Here is a 7540-nt window from a genome sequence, read left to right as displayed (position 1 = left end):
AATATTATTGACTATATTCCCCATGCTGTGTATTACATCCCGTGATTTATTTGTTTTATACCTGGAAAGTTAATGCTAGTAGGGGACAGTGCTGTGATTCAAACACAAAGCAGGACTCTACAACTTGTGTTCTTAACCAACTATCTGCATTTTTCAAATGGATAATATGTAGAACTCTATCCTATAATATTATAAAATATATGAATTAAAAAATGTTCCATGAGCAAAACAGTTGGGAAATTCTGAGTGTTTACTGTACTCTAGGACTTTGAGTTTTTATTGTAAATTTAAAGACCAGAGAAAATAGCAAATGGATTGGATAGCATTTCTAGGTAATATCTTTATCTTTTCACTCCTTTTTCTAACAGCACAAAGTGAATAATTAATGGAAAATAATACTTCCAGGATGTGAACTAGATATGGTAGGAGTATGTAATTAGGGTGCTCAAAAATGCTTGATTTGAGGCTCAGCATTTAAAAGTGAATGTTTATATGCAACAGACAAATAAATGAACAAAAACAGAAAGGTTTTTTTTTTTTTTTTTTTTTTTTAAATAAACAAATACATTGGATAATAGTTATAGTAAAGAATATACTCAAAAGATGGGAGTAAAAACTGTTTGGCTCCCCTTGGTATCACTAACTCATGGAAGACCTTAGTTGTAAACAAGCAGGATGCTGCAATCTCTGACCTAGTTAAAACTGGGTAAACCACAATAGGTGTGTCCCTCAAATATTTGCCAAGTACTTGTCCATGTCTATTATAGCTACTGAGCAAATGGCTTAGCATGAATAATTTTGTCCTTAATGTGTACCTCATTAAGAAATAGATGTCTTCTCATTTACTGCTAACTTCTCCAATTCATCTAAAGTCTGCAGACCATCTATTACATTTCCAAATACTGTGCATTTCATGTCCAAATGTGGCTGCTTGCCATAGGTGATGAAGAACTGAAATCCGTTGGTGTCTGGGCCATTATTAGTCATAGATACAACACTTCTAACATTGTGCTTAAGATATTCACTGCATTCATCCTCAAATTTCTTGTGCCAGATACTGTTACCTCCACTTTTGGTATCTGTGAGATCTCCTGTTTGAACCATGAAACTTCTTGATATTTCTGTGAAATATAATTGTAGTAATTACTGGCACAAAGAGCCAAGAACTTTTCATGTGTTTTGGGTGTGCTCTCACAGAAGACTTCTATTTTAGTAACACCTACATCTGTATGCAGTGTCACCAAAATTTTTCTTACTGTTACTTAATTTCTCACAGTCTTATTCAGAGTTAGAAACTGAATCTTTAACTACTTTGGTTAATACAGCTGTAGTTAAAGCAGAAAAGATGCAATTGCAGATGCCTTGGACAGGTCCATAAATTCGAAATTAGTATCTTCATGTCACCAGAAGTCAAGAACAGGACCCATTCGAGACAGAAGGCCCCTCTTGGGCTACCTCCTTGTCTCTCCCCTCTCCTATCTAACTCAAATCAAAATGGCTAGGACTAGGGAGACAATGTAATTCATTCCCACCTGGAACACTTTCGACAGTGAAAAAGAGCTCTTTAATAGTAACATTGGGAGCAAACGTCTAGCCCGGAAGTATTTTGGGCAACCTCTACAAGTGCCTTGGGCTCAGAGGTAAAAATCAAAAGTAATTGCTGATAGATATGTAGTTATTACCATTATATTAATATTTTTGACACTTTGTTTTTAAAATCTTAAAGAAGTCCTTCTAACATTCCTTTTAATATTGGTTTGGTGGTGATGAACTCTTTCAGTTTTTCTTGTCTGGGAATCTCTTTATCTGTCCTTCGATTTTAAATGCTGGAATTTAAATGCTGGATTTTAAATGCTGAGAGTACTCTTGGTTGTTTTTCATCACTTTGACTATTTTGTGCTAATCCCTTGTGGCCTGCAAAGTTTCGATTGAGAAATCAGGAACAATCTTATGGGAGCTCCTTTATAAGTAACTAATTGCCTTTTTCTTGCTGCTTTTAGGATTCTCTCTTTATCTTTAACCTTTGCCATTCCAATTATAATGTGTCTTGGTGTAGGCCTGTTTGGGTTCATCTTGTTTGGGACGCTCTGAATTTCCTGGGCTTGTATATTCATTTCCTTTGTCAGGTTAGGGAAGTTTTCCATCATTATTTCTTCAAATAGGTTCTCAATCCCTTTCTCTCTCTCTCCTCCTTCTGGTACCCTTATGATGCAAATATTGTTACACTTGATGTTTGTTCAGAGGCCCCTTAAACTATTCTCATTTTTATGGATTCTTTTGTTTGTTTCTTTTTGTTGCTTTTATTGGGTGTTTTCTGCTACATTGTTTCCAAATCTCTGATTCGATCCTCTAGTGGATCGAATGTTAGTTAGTGTATTCTTCACTTCTGACTAGTTCTTTTTTTATTGTTTCTATGTCTTGTTTTTAGGCTTGCTATCTCTGTTGAAGTTCTCACTAAGTTCCTTGAGCATCCTTATAATCATTGTCTTGAATTCAGTATCTGGTAGGTTGTTTGCTGAGTTTTGTTTAGTTATTTTTCTGTAGTTTTCTCCTGTTCTTTCATTTGGGATGCAATTCTTTGTTTCTTCATTTTGGCTGCCTCTCTGTGTTCATTTCTGTATTTTAGGTTGATCTGGCTGTGTCTCCCAGTCTTGGCCAAGTGGTCTTATGTAGTAGGTGCCCTTTGGGACCCAGTGCATAGTCTCACTGGTCACCTGGGCTAGGGGTTCCAGAACTGTCTCTTGTGTGTGTTGTGTGTTCCCTCCTGTTATAGTTGAGCCTTTATTATTGGCACACCACGGGGGAGACTGACCCTTAGCCTGACTGACTGTGGAGTTTGGCCACATCCACAGCTTATGGGCTGCTGTGCAGGAGCTTACTCCACTGAGTGGGATTTGTCCCAGTGAGCCTGAGGCCTGTTGAGACAACCCTTTGGGTATGCCACTTGTGGGGTTAATTGGGTGATACTCTGGTCTGAAGCCAACTTCTAAGTATGTTGATTCTGGGGCCTTTTGGGAGGGACTCTGGTGTAGGCCCAGGTCATCCACTGCCTGTGACCAGCTGGGGAGTACCTGGAAGGAGCCACAAAGTGATCTGCTTTGGTTGATGCCTGTGCTATACCTGGAGGTATGTGGGAGAGGCCATGCTGTGAACTGACAATAGCTGCTACCAGTACCAGGCCTTGGGTAACTCCACAAAAAACAAGGACACTCTGAGGCCTGCTTCTACCTGTTGGCTCCCATAAGGTTCACTTGCTGATAAAGCCTCATGCTGTATGTGAGTTGGATGAGGAGGGGTCTCAGGGAGTCACCAAGGTAGGATGAGTGTTCGCCAGGTTAATGTAGATTCTGGTTTGGTGCCAGGGCTGAATCTGAAGCTACTTAGGAAAAGTCTCAAAGCCCACTGAGGCCAGCTGCCTCCTTCCTGAGGCCCTCAGATCTCCAATAACTATCTAAGAAAGAGTGCAACGCCTGTGGGGGAGGTTGTTTGCCAAGAAACTGTCTCCAGTGTTGGGCAAGTTTGAGCAGGGTCCCAGTGAGGCACCAGGATGGAGTGAGCAGAGTTCACCAGAACAAGAGGGATTCAGCTTTGGCCATGTGTGGGACAGTGCAACACAGGAAAGGTGGTGCTTGCTGGTGGGCTGCATGGGAGAAGGACCTCACACAGGGAAAAATGGTGACTGTCCCTCCAGTCTTCACCTTGAAACCACACAACTCAGTCTCTCCCTGTATGTCTCTGATGTCCCCTGAGTCACTGTGCCTTCTCCAGAGCCAAGAATGAGTGCCTGCAAATGAGTGACTCGTGCACAGGCCCATGAAGAGGATATCTGGTTTTCCTGCAGCCCTCTGTCCCACCTGGATGGTCAGAATCCCCACTGTTTTTCACAACCAGATGTTGTGGGGGCTCTTCTTCCTGGCACTGGTACTCCAGGCTGGGGAGGATGGTGTGGGGCTGGGGTCTCTTGATCCTCCAGGGGGTACCTCCAAAGCCAAGGTATCCCTCCTGATTCTCAATCGCCACACAGAGGTTTGGGGTCAGCCTGTTCTGCATATTTGCCCTTCATAAACCAGTCTCAACATGGCTTCTTCTTTATATCCCTAGTTATAAAACTTCTGTTTATCTAGACTTCAGATGGTTCTCCACCTTGATTTGTTCTATGATTTAGTTGTATTTTTAATGTGTTCATGGGAGGAGGCAAGCACAGTGTTTATCTACTTCACTATCTTGGGTCTTTTCTTTATTTTCATTTTTTAAATCATACTTTTCTAGGCTAGGATATCTATCACAATGTTGACTGCAAATGGGCATCATTGACTTATGCTTGATTTAAAGAAAATGCTTCAAAATATTTATCCATGTAGAATATTGTGTCTAGTTTGTGTTATCCTTGTTGCTTATATTTATCAGGTTAAGGATGACCTAATATATATATTTGGTCTTCTTGCAGTTACTTCTAAATCCCTTGGAGTTTCCTGTTATGAGAGCAATAAAGGTGTCTTCTGAAGGTATGTTAATATTGACTTTTGCAAAACATCCAAGGGTGAGGGTTGGTTACCAGGGGAAACAATCATGTGATTAGAGAGTTGGAACTTTCAGTCCCATCTCCCTGATCTCCTGAAGAGGAGCAGGGCTGGAAATTGACTGTAATCACCAATGGCCAATGATTAAATCAATGATGCCTATTAATGAAGTCTCCATAAAACCCCAAAAGAATGGGGTTCTTAGAGTTTCTGGGTTGGTGAACACGTGGAGATTTGGAGACAGTGACAGGTTCCAAGAGAGCATGGAATTCCCCCACCCTTTCCCCATACCATGTGTTATGCATCTCTCATATCTAGCTATTCCTGAGTTATATCCTTTTAAAATAAACTGGTAATCAAATAAATAAAATGCTTTTTTTCTGAAACTGTAGCAAATTTACTGAATGCAGGAAGAGGATACTTTGATGATCTGTGACCATTTTGAGGTGAAATTATATCTTGTAAGTTTAGTCAAAATCAGACTTTGAGATTCATTCAGGCTCTGATAAGGGAGTCTCTAAGCAAGTCCAGTGTATAACTCAGTAACTCAATCTCAAGGCTCTCACTGGAATGGTCAATCCCCAATGCCTGGGCTTCAGGCATTGTACCTTCAACCTTAGTGCTGGTTTCCTACCTTTAATTCCTTGATCTTGGTCTATGCCTATATTTTAATCAGTTGTCTCTTACCTGGTGCCTTGCTTATCGTTGTAACCAATGCTGTGGGTCACTGTCCAACACATCCATCTGAATCTGCAGAAGCTTATAGGCTGCTGTTTCTCAGCTCTCCTACATACTCGAGGTGGCTCTCTGGGTGTATTCTGCCCATTAGCATTCAAATTCTGATTAATGATAATTATGATCTTAGAGAAGGAAGTGGTTTAGGTGGTAAAATTTTGTACTTGTCACACTATATTTTATATTGGGTTAACAATTAAATATTTATCTGTATATTATCTTGTCTCCATAATTCTCAGCCACCTCAGGCCATTTTCTACCATTTCATGTTTCAGAAAATGGCATGCCTCAGCAAATCTGAAGGAAACACAGTTGTTTTTTTTTCTGGCATAGACATTAGTTAGTAAGAAAGGGAACTTAAAGATCTAAAATCTTGTTTTTGAAGACAAAACTCAAACTTTTTACCTAATTAACATATTTGGTGAGAATGTACAATGCCATTAAAGTCAGTTTTGCCTCCTGTGGAACTAAGGATGAGTTCATCGACTTAAAACAGGGCATGTGAATTAGGGGGAAACAAGAGAATTAAACAAAATGAATGTTCTTGAGATACAGATAATCTTGCCTGAGGTACAGGGATAAATGCATATAACATGTTCCAGGATTTGAGAATATAGAAGACCCAGGATCTGCTTTCGGACTGGAATTCTGGAAGCTGAAGCCACATTGCAGTCCCTCTGCCACCATGACGTTGAGCTGTGGAGTTGTCTGGGACCAAGAGAACCTAAGATAGTGTCTACATTTCCTATAGACGTGCGCGCGCGTGCACACACACACACGTAAGGAAAAGAGTCTACCTTCTTCATGCTTCTGAGAACATCATACAAGACCATAGTCATGATAGAGGAAGCCCACAGTGGAAAGCACCATAGAAGTATGTCCAGAAACCAAGTAGGAGATGGAAGTCTCAAGGAATGCCAGTTGGAAGAGAGATGGTATCCAAGACCCAGAGAAGTTGATAGTTCATCCCAGTGGATACCAACATGGATAAAAGCCGAGAACCTTGGGCCAGATACCTGCTACTGAGTGTTAGGTGATACCCCAGGGACTAGGCAGAAGAGGAAAACAATCCCTGAACTGATTAACTTTAAACCTAGAATGATTTGACCATGAAATGAGTACATTTATGTTCACTGTGATCAAGTGGATTAGGAGACTCAGAGAAGAGATTAAGTTGAGTTATAAAGAATAGTTACAGTTCCTGCACATCTGAGATAGTGAGTAAGAAACCGCTACCATTTTTCAGTTTATAGGTTGGAAACGCTGGGAAATTTTTAAATTTCCATTTAGAAAATATGGGTACAATTATTTTGTTCTGTGACAAAGTGGGAATGGTATTGCAGACATTACAATGTTTTCTGTTTACTGTTTATTTTCTCTTCTGCTTCCTCTTTTGTTTTGTTTGTTATTTGCTAAACCAGATAAGTTCTTGGGAAGCATATTACATGTTTTGAAATTTAGATAAAATAAATACTATTCTCCATGTAAATAGCAATGCACAATGAATTCTTTGTTTTCAGAAAGGGCTGACTTTGCCCATATGCATTGCAAAAATATTTAGCAGATTGATTAGCATTAGTGTTGTTTTTAAGTGCTATTTATTTCAGTAGAAGCTGGGCTACACAAATTAATTTTTTCTGACTATAAAGGGGTTAAGTGTAAAAACACTGAAGTAGAAACCCAGAGTAATTGGCATTATATTTCTGAATAAGCATAGTAATATTTTTATTTATTTATTTTTTTTGTAATTCTCATAGGCTGATGCCCTGGCAAGTATCCATAAACTTGTTTCATATCCACCAGCTCTGCCACAAGTGGAAAATATTGGCCAACTCCTACTCGATGAGAAACACTTTTCATCTCCTTCTATGGGAGACAGAAGGGCTATCAATCACAGTTGCCATCAGATTCTGACATTGGCTGAGTAGCTTGGCTTTCTGCCTTAGGTCCACATGACATGTTCCACTGCATCACTCTGATTTCTCTTTCCATAATGATGGCCATGGGCACTCTTCTTTCTCCCATCTCTTCCCTCAGGGTGTCATCTTCTTCCTGATCCATTTCTACCATTAGCAAGTAACCGATTTCCACCTACCAGTAGGCACTCAAATTTAAACTGCATGAACATAAAGTTAGTGGGAAAAGAGTGAAAGTTTGGTTTACTGAGTTTCCCATCAGTTTTATTGTTTTTCTTATTACTATTGCCTATGTTGAAAGTACTGGATTAGACACCAAGGGTCCTGAAATTAATCCCAATTCTGTTCCTTTCTAGTTTTATAACCTTG

At 39.7% G+C, this 7540-nt stretch overlaps 1 pseudogene; it reads right to left on the bottom strand.

The window, feature by feature from the left end:
* Positions 1–767: 767 nt before the first annotated feature.
* LOC109452091 (peptidyl-prolyl cis-trans isomerase-like 3) lies at positions 768–7316 on the bottom strand (annotated as a pseudogene).
* Between the last annotated feature and the right edge of the window lie 224 nt (positions 7317–7540).

Source organism: Rhinolophus sinicus, linkage group LG09 (genome assembly GCF_036562045.2).
Source record: "Rhinolophus sinicus isolate RSC01 linkage group LG09, ASM3656204v1, whole genome shotgun sequence".
Taxonomy (NCBI): Eukaryota; Metazoa; Chordata; class Mammalia; order Chiroptera; family Rhinolophidae; genus Rhinolophus; species Rhinolophus sinicus.
This window is presented reverse-complemented; position numbering and strand designations above follow the sequence as displayed.